The sequence below is a fragment of the Dasypus novemcinctus genome, chromosome 29 (genome assembly GCF_030445035.2).
Source record: "Dasypus novemcinctus isolate mDasNov1 chromosome 29, mDasNov1.1.hap2, whole genome shotgun sequence".
NCBI lineage: Eukaryota > Metazoa > Chordata > Mammalia > Cingulata > Dasypodidae > Dasypus > Dasypus novemcinctus.
The window spans coordinates 33,916,692-33,935,070 of NC_080701.1; the positions used below are offsets into that span (position 1 = coordinate 33,916,692).

The 18,379-nt window shown below is 39.2% G+C and overlaps 1 protein-coding gene and 1 pseudogene across 2 annotated transcripts in view; one reads left to right on the top strand and one right to left on the bottom strand.

Annotated features, from left to right (window-relative positions):
* The window catches only part of LOC101418075 (zinc finger protein 596-like), a 65,385-nt gene extending 50,719 nt beyond the window's left edge, over window positions 1-14,666 (bottom strand). Inside the window, exons 1-2 of one of the 2 annotated variants that reach the window (XM_023586792.3) lie at window positions 14,600-14,666; window positions 12,982-13,022 (exon numbers count right to left, since the gene is read on the bottom strand). The gene's annotated coding sequence lies outside the window, so the exon portion shown is untranslated. The remainder of the gene's footprint in view (window positions 1-12,981; window positions 13,023-14,599) is intronic. The other variant, XM_058289792.2, reaches the window with a different exon arrangement.
* LOC131276566 (hippocampus abundant transcript 1 protein-like) overlaps window positions 1-18,379 on the top strand; it is a 114,886-nt pseudogene that overhangs the window by 40,834 nt on the left and 55,673 nt on the right.

Here is an 18,379-nt window from a genome sequence, read left to right on the forward strand (position 1 = left end):
GGGACAGGACAGGGGCACAGGGATACTATTGGGTGGGACTTTGCTGGCCTTGGGAGAATGGGTCAGATCGTCCATGGAATTGGGGGGAGGGTGTGGGGAGAGCAGGTGATCATGGAAGACTGTCAGGTATGTGGTTTAAACTATAATGTTGAGAAGACTCTTTAGAAAATATAATAAGGAAGAATTACTGGTTTAAGGTGTTTGATGGGGTCATCTGGAACAGAGCGCACCTGGAACAGGCTTCTAGGGAGTGTGTGAGTGCTCATTTTGTCATAGTGTGCTCTATCAATGGGTGGGGACCCATACAATGAGCAGGAAGGTGTTGTTCCCCCTACCTGGGGAGGCCTAATGTTCTCAAACAGAGGGAAGGGTGTCTCTCGAGCATGGATGGCTCCCAATGGGGGAGGAGAGACTAGTGTGTCAATCCCTCAGCATTGTTGCAAGTAGCTATGAATCTTGTCCTTCAAGCAGTGAAGCTTGGTTGGCACTGTGGGCCCTGAGGGGAGCGGGAGAGAAGAATAGAATAGATGGAAGAGGGGGTAATTGTGCAGGTAACCGAAGTATTCCACAAGGTTCTGCAATAATGGCTATAGGCCATGTTAAATTTCAACAAAAATTTATAAAGTGTATAGTCTAAAATGTAAACCATAATGGAACCATGGTTAAAAGCTATGTTTCAATAATTGTACATCAGCTCTAGCAAATATAACATCCACATATAAAAAGAACGACGTTGGGGAAGGGGGAGAAGGGTTTAATATTGGGTATATGGAAGCACCCTACATTGTATATGTGACTTTACTGTGATCTAAAACTTTTTTGAAAACTTAAAAAATTAAAAAATAAAAAGGATGTAGACACTGAGCAAGGAATGGAAGAGATTGCCTTGCCTCTGTACATACAAGGCAACACCTGTTACAGTGATAAAAGACAAAATATAAAAAATGAAGTTTTATGATTTTTTCATTTTTTAATACCCCAATTCACATTTTACTTTATTTTAGATTTTCTAAAGAATATTGCATCCTATTTCTAATCTTTAAACCTATCATTACTATCTCATTTTCCTACTCATTGAATCTGGCAATATATTAGCCTTTCTTTCTGAAGAACATTTGGATCACAGAAGAGTTCGACTGGCAGGGGAGGAGGACTAATGTGGTTTGTCATTGATGGGGGACTCAAGGGTGGGAGGGAGAGTCTCCAGGGCATGCTTATAGGGTATATAAATATGTTCAGATATTCATTGGGGCATAGTAGGCAGAGTTACACACAACTGCGGGGGAGCGGAGTTTCCATCTGGGGGAGCTCTGACACATTCCCCAATGGAACAGCAACAATCCCCCAAGTGCAAGGACAAAGACCAGTGAAGAAGGTTGGTCCAATGATGGGCTATTGATAGTGATATCTATGCTTATGAGCCTGTGTGTCTGAAATTTCAACTAGGCCTAGAGCTGTAGGAAACCAAATAGTTACCTCCTGAAAGCCACTATGTTGCTCAAATGTTGCCACTCTCTAAGCCAAACTCAGCATGTGAACACATTACCTTCCCCCCAACATGGGACATCACTCCTGGGAATGAGCCTCCCTGGCACTGAAGGATTACAACCAAGCACCAGCTGGTGATGCACTTAGAAAAAGATCTTGAATAAAAGGGTAAATGCTAAACACAAATGAGTTTATATGCCTAACAGACTTCATAATGAGTTAGGAGGTCATCAGAGGGGTCACACTTACACCTCAGCAGGATCTCAGAGACAAAGTATATACACTCCCAGGTAGTGTGCTCCTGAGGGCTAAAAAGACACCCAGGTCCTATGGTCATGGCAGATGACTCTGGAGTTCAGTGCCTTGCCAGTGGGCCCTACTTTGGAATTTGTGCTCCTGAGTGGGACAGAGTTGGACTTGGATGTGACCTCTTTACACATGACTCTTCTGTCACTTTTACTGAACCTGTAGCTGGCACTGGGATTGCTGTATGCTCAGGACACCTGAACTTCTGGACTGTTCTGGTGGCAGCTATGTCCTGAGCCTCAGCAGAGTTGCAACAAATACTCTCCAATTCGTTAGACTTACCCAGGTCAGCTAACAGGGAGGTGAGAATGGTCAACCATCACACCAAGGAATTGAGAGAGACTACACCTGCAAGCAGGAGAATTGCATCCATCAACCATGTAGGATCTAAGCCCCCTTTCAATTTAGAAGTGGAGTGCACATTGCTGTCCCAGGGTCCCCAGGATGGAGGAATTAAATATGGATTAGATTGGACCTAATGGTATTCTACTATAGAACTATTACGATTCTAGCAATGGAAGAAATTATATCCTTGATGTGGAGACAGTGGCCTTGGGATTTGCTGAGGGTAGGGAGATGGAAGAAGAGGTGTGATATGGGGGCATTTTTGGGACTTGGAGTTGTCCTAAATGATATTGCAGGGATAGATGCAGGACATTATATATCCTGCCATAACCCACTGAATGGACTGGAGGAGAGTGTAAACTCCAATGTAAACTATAATCCATGTGGTGTAGCAGTGCTCCAAAAATGTATTCATCAAATGTAATGAATGTGCCATACTGATGAAAGAGGTTGGTGATGGGGAAGTTGTGGAGGTGGGTGGGGAGTGTGTGTATATGGGAACATCACATTTTTTAATGCAGTATTTTGTGTGAACTATGTATCTTTAAAAAAAGATAATAAAAAAGTACATTAAAAGTTACCACAGCATTTTTTATTGAATTCTAAAAGCTAACTACGAAATTCATTTTGAAGGGCAAGGGACCCTAAACAGCCAAAGATAGCCTGCAAAACAAAAACAAAATCAGAAGACTCACACTACCTGAGTTAAAACATACTACAAAGCTACAGTGGTCAAAAACTGCATGGTCTTAGATAAAGCAGATACAACCCCCAGATATTGGTTCCTTTGAAGGCTAAAGAGACCCATGAGAGTTATGGCCATGGCCGATGGGGTTAACTACCAGTGCAGATGGCCCCTCTTTGGAAATGGTGTTTATGTGTGATGAATCTGGACTCAGATGGGATCTCCCTTCATAAGACTTTCATGCTAATGTGCTGGAGGTGCAGTTAACGTTGGGATTTAAGATATATTTAGGGGATTTGAATCTCTGGACTGACAATGTGATAGCCAGGTCCTGAACCTCAACAGACTCCAGCACCTACAATCTGATTTATTGGACTTACCACACTCAGCTAAGATGGAGTTGAAGAAGGACAACCACCACACCATGGAGCCTAGAGTGATTACAACTGAAAATGGGAGGACTGCATCCAGCATCCATGTGGAATTTGAGCCTCCTCTTGACATAGAGGTGCAATGGACACAACCAATCCAATGTCCACATAGAAGAGGTGGTATTGGATTGAGAAAAGTGGACATGGTGGACGATGGGTATGGGGAAAGGCAGGAAGAGATGAGAGGTGGAGGTGTCTTTGGGACATGGAGCTGCCCTGGATGGTGCTTCAGAGGCAATCACCGGATATTGTAAATCCTCACAGGGCCCACTGGATGGAATGGGGGAGAGTATGGGCCATGATGTGGACCATTGACTATGAGGTGCAGAGGTGCCCAAAGATGTACTTACCAAATCCAATGGATGTGTCATGATGATGGGAACGAGTGTTGTTGGGGGGGGAGAGGGGGGATAGGGGAGCGGGGTTGAATGGGACCTCACATATATATTTTTGATGTAATATTATTACAAAGTCAATAAAAAATAAATAAATAAAAATAAAAAATAAATAAATAAAATGTAAGCCATAATGTAAAAAAAAAAAAAAAAAACAAAACTGCATGGTCTTAAAAAAATAAAGACAAAAAAAAAAAGAGAGAGGAAAAACAAAAACAAAAACTGCATGGTCCTGTCAAAAGGATTGACATACATGACCAATGGAACTGAATTGAGATTTCTGATAGAGATCCTCAAACCTACAATCAATTCATATTTGACAAGGACAGCAAGTTCATTCAACTGGGTGAGAATGGCCTCTTCAGCAAATGGTGCTTAGAGAACTGGATCTCCATATCCAAAAGAATGAGAGAGGAACACCATCTTACACCTTATACAAAAATTAACACAGGATGGAACAAAAATCTAAATATAAAAGCCAAGACAATAAAGACCTTGGAAAATAATATAGGGAAGCATCTACAGTATCTTGTAATAGGAAATGATTTTATGAACTTTTCAACCAAAGCACGAGCAATGGAAGAAAAAATAGACAAATGGTACCTCCTCAAAACTAAAAAGTTTTGCACTTCAAAAGAGTTTGCCAAGAAAGTGATAAGGCAGGCTATTCAATGGGAGAAAATATTTGGTAAACATATATCTGTTGGAGGCCTAATTTTCAGCATATATAAGCAAATCCTATAGCTCAAAAAGACAAAGACAAACAACCCATTTTAAAAATGGGCAAGTGATTGGAATAGACACTTCTTCAAAGAATTACAAATGGCTAAAATGCGTATGAAAAGATGCTCATCATCCCTACCTCCTAGGGAAATGCAAATCAAAACAACAAAGAGATATTATCTAACACCTATTAGACTCTCAGCTATTTAAAAATCAGAGGACTATAAATGTTGGAGAGGATATGGAGGAACAGGAACCCTTATCCACTGGCGCAGTCAATGTGGAGGCCAGTTTAGTGTTTCTTCAGAAAGTTAGAGAACTGCCATATGATGCAGCAATCCCACTGCTGGGTATATACCCAGAAGAACTGAAAGCAGTGACATGAATAGATATATGCACACCAATGTTCATATTGGCATTATTCACTATTGCCAAAAGTTGGAAACCACCCAACTTCCATCAACAGATGAATGGATAAACAAACTGTGGTATAGGCATACAATGGAATATTACTTAGCTGTAAGAAGAAATGCACTGTTAAACACAGGATAACATGGATGAATCTTGAAAACCTTGTGTTGAGTGAAGCAAGCCAGGCAATTAAGGACAAATATTACATGTTCTCAATGACATGAATTAAGCAAATTGAGCATACTCACATAACTATAGTAGGGAAGATAGGTTTATAGGAGACAGAAAGGCAGAATAAGATTGTGAGCCAATGCCTATATAGGCAAAATCTATGATAAGGTTAAAGGGTTTAGTTGTGCAGTGGGTTTACATGACTAGTGATGCAGTGATGATATTGAGTTTGACATATCTGGATTGTGAGGGAGGAGTATGGAGAGGGTGGGTTGGGCTGTCTATGGAATTGAGGGAAGGGTTAGAGGAGAGAGCAGGTGAACTCTCAGGATTTGTGCTATGTGATTGAAACTACAACATTGGGAATGTTCCTTTGGCAAATATGGCAGGGGAGGGTTATTGGTTTGGGGTGTTGGATGGGGGGACATGTGGAACAGGGTGCACCTGGACAGGGCTCTAGGGAGTGAGTGTTTCTTTTGTCATAGTGGTTTGTATCGTTGGGTGGAGAACCACATAACGAGCAGGAATGTGTTGGACTCCTTTCCTGCGGAGTCCTGCTATGTTCTTAAATAGAGTGGCAGGAGTCTCTGAAGAGCATAGGAAGTGCCTATTAGGGGAGGACAGACCAGTATGTCAAACACTCAATGTTGTAGCAAGTAACTATGAATCTTGTTCTTCAAGGAGTGAAGCTTGGTGGTTGCCATGGTACCTGAGGGCATTGGGAGGAATAGATGGAAATTGGGGCATTTTGGGGGTGACGGAATAGTACTCCATGATAATTGCTTTGATGGAAACAGAGCATTTTAAATCTAACCAAAATTTACAGAAGTGTATGGTGCAAAATGTAAACCATAACGGAAATCACTGATGACAGTTAGTAGCAATATTTCAATGTCTGTACATCAATTGTAACAAATGTACTATTCACATGTAAAATGTTATTAATAGGGGAAAGGGGAAAAGGGGGAAGATGTTGGGCATATGGGAATCCCTTATATTCTGTAACTGACTTTTCTGTAAACTAAAGTTTCTTTGAAGATAAAATGAAAAAAAATAAGACTTGGCAGAATAAAATATCATTGTACTTACAAGACAACAAATATTAACAGGGATGAAAGGCAAAAAAATTTTTAAGTATTTTTTCATTTTTATTATATAATTTTTAAAATTTTTATATGTTATTACTTATACTTAAAGCTACTGTTGCTATTTCAGTTTCTTATTTGTATTAGGTTCCTTTGATGATTTCATTTTTTAAGAACTTTTGGATATCAGAAGGGTTACAACCATGAAGAAGAGGATAATTGGTATGGGGTATCAGTGATGGCTACATGGGAGGAGGTTAACCTAGAGCATACCTATAAGGTATATAAATGTATTCAAGTGTTCATGGATCATTGTTATGGTGAGTGGTGGTTCGCACAGTAACAAAGAGAATATCAAATTCCCAACCCTGGGAGCAATGCCACATTCTCTAACGGAACAGCAAGAATCCCGAGTACTGGGGCACAGACTAGTGTAGGAGGATGGTCCACTGACAGGCCCTTGATATTGATGACTGTTCTTATGAACACTTTCTTTTGAAATTGAAACTTAGCCTAGTATAATAGGGTGCCTAAGAGTTACCTTCTGAGAGCCACCTTGTTGCTCAAACATGGCCTCTCTCTAAGCCAAACTCACATAAAAATGCATTACCTTTCCCCTGGCATGGGACATAACTCCCATGGATGAGCCTCCCTGGCACTGAGGGATTACTACCGAGCTCCAACTAACATTGCAACTGGAAAAAGACCTTGAAGAAAAGGGGGAAAAGGTAAAGACAAATGAATTTATTTGGCTAAGAGACTTCAAAGTGAGTTGGGAAGTCACTCAGAGGTTATACTTATGCATGTCTCAGCAGGATAACAATGACTGTAAAACTAAATACTACCTCAAATAGTGGGACTCCCTGAAGGCTCTGGAGACATCCAGACTCTATAGGAAGGGCAGAGAGCTCAGAAGTTTGATGTCCATCCACTGGGTCCTACTTTGGGATTATGCTCCCCAATGTGGTAGAGTTGGACTCAGTTGTGGTTTCCCTACACATGGCTTTTCAGTCCCTTCTAGTTAAATGTCACCAGATTTGCAAAACCTACTCTCCATTTCATTGGACTAAACCAAGACAACTAACAAGGTGATGATGGTAGAAAACAAACAACCCAAGAAACAGAGTGCAAGTCCAAGCAAGATAGTTCCATCCATCTACCCCATAGGACCTAAGTCCCTTTGAAATTGGGGGCAGAGTGGGCATCACCATCCCCAAATACTGAAGACTGGGGAATGAACAATGGACTAAAAAAGACTTACTATAATTCTACTATAAACTTATTACTATTCTAGCAATAGAAGAACTTCTAGCATTGATATGGAGGCAGTGGCCATCAGAGTTTCTGTGGGGAGGGAGAGGGAGGAATAGGTGTAATATGCGTGCATTTTTGGGACACTGGAATTGTGCTAAATGACACTGTATTGGCAGATACAGGCCATTACACACACACACACACTGTGAGTGACAGACTGTAAACTCTACTATACACTATAATCCATGGTTAATGGCAATGCTTCAATATGTGTCCATAAACTGTAACAAATACACCACACTAATGAAGGATGTTTTTAATGTCAGAAAGTATCGTAGAGGGAGGGAGTGGAACATATGGAATCCCCTATATTTTTATGTAATATTCATATAATCTAAAGCTTCTCTAAAACGTAGAAAAATATATATATATATGGCTGGAATCTGTATCAATCTGACAAACTGGCAAAATCTCACCAAAGACATTCTGGAATTTCCATTTCCAATTAGACAGATATTACTCGTTACTCAAGAAAAGGAGCTCCAAAACTAAACAGCTAAATGGAATGCCTATTTTATTTAGTACTTGAAACTTACTAAGATGATGCAAGAAAAAGTTTCATTAAATGACCCTTTGCAAAAGACAAAAAGGAAAGTGTAAGCTCAGAGTATTTCTATGTTTTCTTTATTTCTATGTTTTGTGCCTGACAAATGGCTAAATTAATTTTAATCAAAGATATAAGTTCTCTAATTTGTGTCTGTATGTTTGATGTATGTCATTTTCCTACCTCTGAATGGTATTATCAAAGTAACTTATGAAATTCCTTTAAAGAGCTCTATTTAAGTTGGCTCACAGATAAATAAGCACTTACATATAAATTAATACTCCTATAGTTCCAGCAAATAAGAAAAACAAACTTCTAATATCTCCAGGGAAAACACAGAATGCATAGAAATCAAAATTTCTCAAAATAAATTAAATTTCATATAATTCAGGTAGACTTTAGGCAAACAGGACTATTAACTAAGTAAAAATTGCTATGTCTTTGGAATTATCAACACTAAGTAGAATATAAGCATACAATTTTATTCTAGTTTGGTGTGTTCTTCCTGAATTTATGCAGTGTTGTAATAAAATAATTTAGCATTATATCTACTAGATTCTTAAGATGATCAAGAAATATAAAATGGGTTCTAAAGGATTTTGGGTTGAAGGCAGTTTATAAGATATTTTTGATAACAAATATGTAAGGTATGCAGGATGTGTTGCTTTAAGGGAATGGAAAATAGTTTTGTCTAATAGTAAAATGACAGGTTTTTACAGAATGATAAAAAGGAATATGTAGGACAATCTGAATAGATATAGAAAGTTGTAGAAAGTTTTCAGAAAAGGGATTTTATCTATAACGATCATGGGTGGTTAAGATTTGATAGGTTTATAAGATTTTTAAGAGTTTCCTTAGAGAGTATCTTCATGCAAAACCAGTATTTGATTTTCTTTCCTTTACAGTAACAAAGTATCCTTAGATTATTCATCTACTCTTAATAAGAATAAAATGTTTTTCTAAAACATCTGAGTAACCTGCTTAGAGGGAAAGACTCTGTATCTTATCAGAAAAATCTCTTGTGCTTTTATATCCTTTATATAAACATCATTTAATTGCTTTAGAAAATGTCTTTAGACTTTTGAAATAAAGTATTTTTTAATCACCATGCTACTGCCTCTATTTTTAAAATATTTTGTTGTCACTTTCATTAAGTAAGGAACTAAATATTGTTTCAGTTTCCCATGACCCTATTTATCAAAGTGTTTCAACCTGACAACTTTTGACAGTCTCCTTCCAAAAACTGAACCATAAATAATATCTTCTTGATCACAAACTCGTATTGGGATTTTCCAGAGGATCCTTGGAATTCACAAAGGACTTTTCTCTTTTACTTTGCAAAAAGAAAGGTGATAAACTAGATTTGATGTTATTATTTGCATAAGAAATGTTATCAAATTGAAAATGATTATGTACCTTTCTGTTGGCTAAATTATAGGATAAAATATTATTATTATAAGCATTTCAGAATTTATATAAAGTTCTTAGGGACTTGTCTATAACCTTCAGTGTCCATCAATTGCACAAGCACTGATAGACAGTAATAGTATTGTCATAAGTTCAATTGTTCTTAAAATAATGTTTTGTGGCCTATCACCTGATTGCTCACTTTTGTAAAACAGCAATAAATTAACCATGGACATTTTAAGTTTTCTGTCATCTAGAGAGAGTTTTTATTCTGATGCTTCCCTGAAAACACTTGCTGTCAGCTACAGGACAAGGTGCTTCATCTTAAAAAAAAAAGGGCTATCTCAGAGATCTATGGAGAAGACTATGCCAAGTTCTCTGAGGCTCCAGCTTCTAATGACATTCCTTAAATAACTTTGAGAGCACACCACAGTACTGAGTGAAGATCTCCAGAATTTTAATGGAGAAGTTGATAGGTTCTTGAGACTGATAACAGAAAATCTAATGAAACACAAATTATTTAAGGCTAAATGATGTGAAAAAGAATGATCATAGTTTTCTTTGGATTACTGCTAATATTTTATTGTTCTGCTTTCTATATGTAAGGGATCCCTTACTGAATTAAGCTATCAATAGTTCATAAAACATTCATCTTCACCTCCTTGCCTGACCCCTCCAGAATCTGAAAAGTCTTACTGAATATTCATAAATTTATGGGACTATAATTATTTTCATAGATTCAATGAGATATATTCTCCTTGTTTACAGGAAATAATTGGAATAAAATATTATATAAACAAGTTTTAGGGACGTTAATTCAAGAGTGCAGAGGAAACTCCAAATCTAATGCATATTACAGCCCCCATGTTGATGCAGTGGTCTGTTCTTACCTAAACTGTGTTAAAGATTCAGCAGAAACTGCCAAATTAATTATAACCTCAGCAAAGTTAACTCTGAGCAGGCCTAACATTATTCCTCCAGAAAACTGATCCTTCTACTTCACCTCTTAACCTCCACCTAAAATTCTGTGATGTTATTGACCCTGCTACTCTGCTATCTTTATCCAATCAGGGGATACCTCATGACTGCAAACTGTTAACTTCAAAATTAATGCTCTTATGATCGACACAGATGTCATTCTTTTGTTAATCTTCTTATGCTAGAATTGTTAATGGTATATTCCAAACAGGCTATGCCACACACTGACTGAAGATAGCCATCCACAATTTTCTTCCACAAGAACTCTGAGCTCTTACCCAAACCTGCTATCTATCAGAAGGAAATTCTGTTAACATTTATAGCAGGGGTTCTTTTCTTCCATGGACCTCTTTGCTAGTCAGGCAAAAACCACGGACTCCTTCTCAGAAGGCAGGAGCAGATAATTTTATGACAATCAACACTGGCATGTCTTTAAAGTAATATTTTCAATTCAATCTCACAGACCCCTTGAAATCTTCCCCCTGGTTTAAACCCCTGATCTATAGTGATTTCAGCATGCTATGGAAGCAAAGAGGGTTCCTCACTTCTGGTATGCCAGTTGAGAATTTTGGACCAGTAAATTATCTTCTTTCCACCAATTTACTCCTATCTACTGTTGCCATCATTAAGACAAAGGCTTAAAGAAAAAGGACTGAGTGTGAATATTGTAACACTGCACTTAAACTGTTTATTTTCATGCAAATATAGTCATTAATAAAACACGTGTAATTATAAACTTAAAATAATACTGTCTAAATTAACTGAAAATCCTAACCTTTCCAAGCCCAAAATTTTACCTTTGGTCCTGTTTATTCACAGCATTCCTTTTAGGAAATTCACATTCTCCCCGTATGAAATTGTTCCTAGCAGACTTATTTCTGAGAATTGAGAACTGATCACTTATTATCACACCATGGTATGACCCAATTTGCAAATGCTTAATGTATTACGTCAAAGATTATCTTCAAAAAGTAAAGGACAGTGAAAACAGTGTGGCTCAACTGACCGACAGAGCTTCTGCCTACCATATAGAAGGTCCAGGGTTCGATACCCAGAGTCTCTTGTCCCATGTGGTGAGCTGGCCCATGCAGAGTACTGCCATATGCAAGGAGTGCCACCCCATGCAGGGATGCCTGTGTAGGGGTGCCACCCTGAGCAGGAGTGCCCCCATGCAAGGAGTGCCACCCTGTGCAGGATTGCAGCCCACCCAAGAATGAATGGTGCCACCCACATGGAGAGTTAATGCAGCAAGATGACATGACAAGAGAGACACAGATTCCCAGAGCCGCCTAATGAGAATACAAGCAGACAAAGAAGAATGCACAGCAAATGGACACACAGGACAGACGGGGGGTGGTGGTGGGGTGGGCGGAGTAAATTTTAAAAAATCAGTAATTAGGACCTTTCCTGTCCCACATGACACACTCCATTAATCATAATCTGTCACCAGGATAATGGGTCTACTGGAAATGACACAGTCAAATGACAGCCCAAAATCCTCATTAAAAGGAACCCTGCCGGGACTCCTAACTTCTGATAATGCAACTTAATTACAGGTGTTTTGCCATGGGTCCACCTTACTCAACTAAAAAAAAATTCCATCAGACACCTGGACTAATTATGGAGACTTAAAAATCAAACAAGCCAGGAAGGGAAGTAGAAAATGTCACAAAGTAGATAACTTCTTCCCTAGGTGACAGCTTACGTCCTAACAAAAACAAGTCCTCACATAGACTCTTTTACTAATACTTACAATGAATAATGCTTTACCCCTGCACTGGCCTGGAAAGACAATGCCACTGACTGCTTCTCCAAGGACATTTCAAAGGAAGGTAACCTTACAGACTTTTGAAATTGTCACCATAAACCTGATCTATGCACATTGCAGATGACCCCATTGTTCTACCCACAACAAATTTGTTTCTTATCCCAAATGCTTCAGTCTCTTTGGATCAGAAAGCATCTGTAGACTGATATCAAATATGAATACTAGACCCAAAGGCTCCTTTCCCCTACTTTAAGATTTCTTGGACTGATAACCTTTTAAACAAAAATAAAGAATTAACAAAAGTTTATGATTATTGAATCATTATAAAGGTGCTTTTTTCCTTATTTTATCAAAATATTATTGAATAGCCAAAAGCTAACACCTGAAATTACTGAAACTGTCTAGGTCAAATCCACCCTTGTTCATGGTTTTTGCAAACAAGGCTCACCATTGTGTATACTAACTATCCTGATGGTTATTCCAGTCTGACTTTACCTTTGTCTATGGTTATTTCAAAAGTAGTCTCACCCTTGTATATACTGACTATTGTGGCATCCTAAACTAACCTTACATTTGTTTATGGTTATTTAAAAACCAGCTTGTGTATATTTACTACTGTGATTGTAGCCATTCTACCCTCCCCTCTTTGAATCAATTAAAACCTTAAATTCCTCACAATCAAGGAGGCAGATATTTTGGGTCATTGCTAGACCAATGATCTCTTTGCTATCCTAGCAAATAAACTTCCTTACTTGGAACCAGAGTATATCAGGAATTGGTTTTTAAATTGTATTGGAAGGAAAGAACTTGTGTTTGCTCAGTATCAAACACACCATAGATACAACTCGTTGAGAAAATTATGAAGATATCATAGAAGAGTCTGGAAAACTTACTGTAATAGTTCACATGTTTCTACAAACTACAATTTACCTTAACACTGCATGTCCACTTTCAGGATTAAGGTACCAGATCTGCAAATGATTCACAACACAAATAAACTTTGGTCAGCTCTTCACTTGAACTCTCAGTACCACAGACCCTTGGATACAAACGACAAATGATAGTATTCCTAGCCATGAATTTATAAATAACATCATTTTGACTATAATTACATTTTTCTGTCAGGCAATATTTTATTGTGGAAATTTTATCAGATATTTGCCTGGGCAGTAAATTACCTTAATAGCTGATAAATGTCTGGGAAATATGCATTTTGTTTCCTCAGTCCCTTAGGAATTTATAATAAATATGAGACTTCTCACTGGACTACTCCCCTCCATCTACAGTCTCAGGTAAAAGAAGATTTACCCAGGGAGTTAATGACTCTGTGTTTCCCACTTTTGTCAGACTGCTGCTACCTTGGCTTGGGTTTTGGGTTTAACACAAATGAAAACAGGTTTAGATATTTATCAATCACAATAGAAGAAATTACTGAATCTACTGCTAGAGCTAGAGCTGCACAGCAAATCATTAGATTTATTAAACTTGTTTTAGACAATAGCAGTGCCAAATTTGTTACTTATTAGCTGAAACAAAGAGGCATTTTTGCCATTGCCAACATCACCTGTTCTACCTGGTTCCACACTTCTGGAGCGGTTGAGACACAACTGCATGAAATAATTAAATAGACCACATGGTTAAACAGGTAAGGTCTTCCTCAGGGCCCTGATTAGATCACATTGATTTCAGTTGTGTCAAATGTGTGCTGGGTATATGAATATACTATGATGTAGGTAGTTTGGCCTTTTATCACTCTAGTACTCATTATAGGTTCTCTGATATACTGTTTTCTCTCAAGGTTTTGAATTTGTGTCCCCAGTCACTTGTGATTTCTTTACATCTGGGATCACGTCCCCGGCAAGTGATTTATGTCTGGAGGGCATAAAAATGATGATCATGAAAAAACTGGACTCATGACCATCTATGAGCCCAAAATGAACATAATCTGCAGTACTACTCCAAGTCCTTAGGCAGTAACTGAAAATGGGCTCAACACCTTAAATTTTGATTACAAGTCTCTATGGCTGAGTGCCAGATCAAACTGGGGGAAAGAAGGAAAGGGATCTTAATCTGTTCCGTTTGTTTTTGTCCAGATTTTTGTCTCCAGCTCCTATGATTTGTTTAAATTCTCTTCCTCACTCAGTGCCCCATTTTCCTGACAATTTTCATTCCTGGGACTCTCTAGTCTAGCAGCAACAGCAGTTCAGTTCAACCCTCCCCCTCCATTTTTCTGCCAAAATTTCTTCCCTTCTAGGTTATCCTACCTCTGAGAGTCAGGCACGGTCATTCCAGAAAGGTGGGACCCCAGAAAAGCCTATTCTACATTTAAGGAATTTCACCCGCAGCGATTTCACTCCCCACCCTCCTAAAATGGAGGCCCTTTTGTTTCCAGCATTCCTCAGCAGCTTGTTTTCCGCACTGGGCCTCTGTACCTGGAAATTCGTGGGCCTCTAACTCATTCCTGTGAGTGCCTCTAAAACCTGTTCCCCAGTGAGAGGGACCCGGGCTGCCTGCCGCCTGTGGAGCTTCCGGGATGGAAGTTTCCTACCTGTTTTCCCTTCTTCACTGCGGCACTTGGGCAGTCCTCCTCCAGTCTCCTCCACTCTCGAAAGAACGTGGGTGGTGTTTCCAGGGGTGGCTTCCGTCGCTCTGTTGATGACGTCACCCTTCAACGTTGCCTTTTTTTTAAGCGGTACCAGAGTGACCCCAGGACGGCACACTGGGAAGCAGGCCGTAGCCACTGAGCTGCACCTGCTGCCTATTGAGAGTTGTCTATTTCATTTGTTTCTGTTTCTAGTATGTACCCGGGATTGAACCCAGGACCTCTGTACATGGGAAGCAGGAGCTTAACCACTTTAGCTACATCAACTCCCTCCTTCATTTTTTTTTACCAATTTCATCTCAAATTCCTAAAACCAAATAATAGGCAAAAGGCAGCTTAACAATTTATGGAAGCATTAATCTAAAAAATTCTGTCAGGTCACATTTATCTGACTTAATCCTAAAAACAAACGCAATTGTTTCTCCAGTGTTTAGAAAGATAATTAAATGACTCCCTTCTCGGGTGGGTGAGGAGGCGGCCCACGCAGGCGCAGCCGCCGCCGCCTCCCGGGCTGAGCCTGGCGCACCCCCGGGCGCCCGCTGCCTTCCCGCCGCGGGCCTGTCCTCGGTCTGCCGCCCCTGGGCTGTCGTGAGTTCTCGTCCCGCCGCGGAGCTGGCGACGTGCTCCTGCCCGGAGAAGGCTCAGCAGCCGAAGGAGCAGCCCCAGCTCATTCCGTCCACACTGGGCAGGGAGGGGGACAAGTGCTGTGCTACTTGTAGCTGAAGAACATTCTGCTATTTATAGTATTAACCACAATCCTCATCCACCACCAAAATCACTACGTTATACAACCCCTAGACTATCCTTAAGCTGCCTCTCAATTAACGTGAACCTCCCTGGACTACATCTTTCGACTACAATCCCAGGTTATAAATAAGCAGTGTGTGGAATATTCATTATAATGTGCTAATATCAGCTCTATCCATTACAACATATTTATAATTGACCTTGTTAAACATTCTACATACATTCAGTATCATTTCCCCCTTCTTAACCAGCATTCTGTCTCCTACTACCTTATATTCTATAGTGTAATTCCATAAGCTTACGAATCGTATTTAGTCTTTATCACTGAGAACATACAATATTCAGCCTTTTGTTTCTGTCTTATTTCACTCAATATCATCAAGGTTCATCCTTGTCACATGCATCCTGATTTAATTTCTTCTTACACCTGAACAGTATTCCATATATACATACTATATAAATACTGTTTCCAGCACCCCCATCCTCCCTGGCTAAGGGGCAGAGTCGGTGCCTGTGTCTCAATTTTTGGACTTTCTGTAAGCTCCGACTCTCCATGGGCCACATTTTGTTTGTCCATTCATCAGTTGATTGGCAATTTGTTTCCATCTTTTAGCAATTGTCAGTAACATGACTATGAACATAAGCGTGCAACTATCTGTTAGCATCCTTGCTTTCAGTCCTGTATATATTCCTAGTAATAGGATTGCTGGATCGTAGGAAAGTTCTTTATTTAGCTTCCTGAGGGACCATCAAATCATCGTCTGCAGAGGGAACACCATTTACATTTCCACCAACAGTGAAGGTTGTTCATATTTCTCCAATTCTTCTCCAGCACCCATAGTTTTCTACTTTTTTTTTAATTGCCATTCTTTAAGGCATGAAATGTTATCTCATTGTAGTTTTGATCAGCATTTCCCTAATAGCTAGTAATGCTGAGCATATTTTCATGAGCTATTTTGGCCATTTGCATTTCCTCTTTGAAAAAATGTGTATTCAAGTCTTTGTCCCTTTTTAAATTAGGTTGTTTGTCTTTCTGTCATTGAGTTATATGATCTCTTTATATAACATGGAAATAAAACCTTTGTTGGATATGTGGTTACTGAGTATTTTCTCCCATTGAACAGTCTGCATTTTCACCTTCTTAAAATATTGTTTGAAACACTAAGGTATTTCATTTTGAGGAAATCCGAAGTCCTATTTATCTATTTTTTCTTTCATTGCTTGTATTGGGTGTAAGGAAGAAACCACCACCTACCTCAAGATCTTACAGGTGTTTCCCTATTGTAAATGGAGGTTTTTTCCTAACTTCCTCCTCAGTTTGCTCATTAGTAGTGTATAGAAACTTTATTCATTTTTTTTTTTGGCATGTAATATTGTATTTTGCCACTTTGCTGAAACTGTCTATTAGTTCTAGCAGTTTTGCTGTTGATATTTTAGGATTTTCTAAGGTAGAATCATATTATCAGGGAATAGTGAAAGTTTCACTTCTTCATTTCCTATTTGGGTGCCTTTTATATCTTTTACTTGCCTAATCACTCTAGCTAGAACATCTAGCACAATATTGAATAATAGCAGAAATATTGGACATCCTTGCTTTTTTCACCATCTCATTGGGAAAAAATGGTCTTTTGCCATTTAGTACAATGTTAGTGATGGTTGTTTCATATGTGATCTTTATCATAATATGAAAATTTCCTTTTATTGCTGTATTAGTCAGCCAAAGGGGTACTCATGCAAAATACCAGAAATTGGTTGGTTTTTATAAAAGGTGTTTCTTTGGGGTAGGAACTTACAGATACCAGGCCATAAAACATGAGTTACTTCCCTCACCAAAGTTTATTTCCACATGTTGGAGCAAGATGGCTGCTGACGTCTGTGAGGGTTCAGGCTTCCTGGGTTCCTCCCTTCCTCAGGCGGCTTTTTCCTGGATTCAGGGTTTCTCTCTTCCTGGGGCTTGTTTCTGTTTCTTCTGTGAGCTTACTTTCCAGGGCTCCGGCTTAAGTCTTCAGCATCAAACTCCAACATCAAAACTCCAAAAGTAAAAGCCCTCAACTCTGTTCTTCACCATGCCTTTTATCTGTGAGTCCCCACACTGGGTGGGGACTCAACGCCCTAATCATAATTCAACCATGCCCAGGTACAGATCAGATTACAAACATAATCCAATATTTCTTTTTGGAATTCATCAATAATATCAAACTGCTACAGCATTCAACAGATTGGAGAAAGCATCACTCTTTACTGATGGCAAGCTCCCTGGGACAGGCTGGAGGCTGGATGATACAAAGCTGACAAGGTGTGGTCTGGACAGGGCAGGCCATCACAGGCTTATCTGGTAAATTCTCAGCAGAATTCAGGATTCCAATGTCCCCACCAATTTTATCATCATCCCATATGTCTCCATCCCAATTCTCTGGATTCCACTCTTTGCCAATTAATGCCTTCACTTTAACAGCAGAACCCTGAGAAGTTGAGATTTTAGTTTCCTTTTTAACTCTGCTACTCATACAATGAGTGTCTGAGTTTGGTTCTCAGATATTTTGAACCTATGATATAGATCTAAGCAAGATTAACTCCTGATGTTTTATGGAAAGCAGAATCTGAAAATGGCAAGCCTGGGCATTTAGCTGAAGGAATTGCCAAAGTAAACCTGGAGAATGTGGCTTGGCTTCTGCTTGCAGCTTATAGCAAAATGCTAGATGAGAGAGATATACTGAGGACTGAACTGTTGGGTATAAAGAAAACAGAAAGTGATCTGGAGATTCCAAGCCTCAGGAAATCAAGCTCCCAGATGAAAGTGCCCCATTGAAGGACTGAACTAACCCTGGAACTTGTAAATCAGGTTTGAAGGTGCAGTTATCTTGAAAAGACTTGTGGAAAGTGTCAATGTCTGATGGCTTGGAACCCTGCTTCTTGCATGCTAAACCAACAAGTTTTTTGAGAGAGCTATATGAACAAAACCTCTGTCAGCCTGGAATA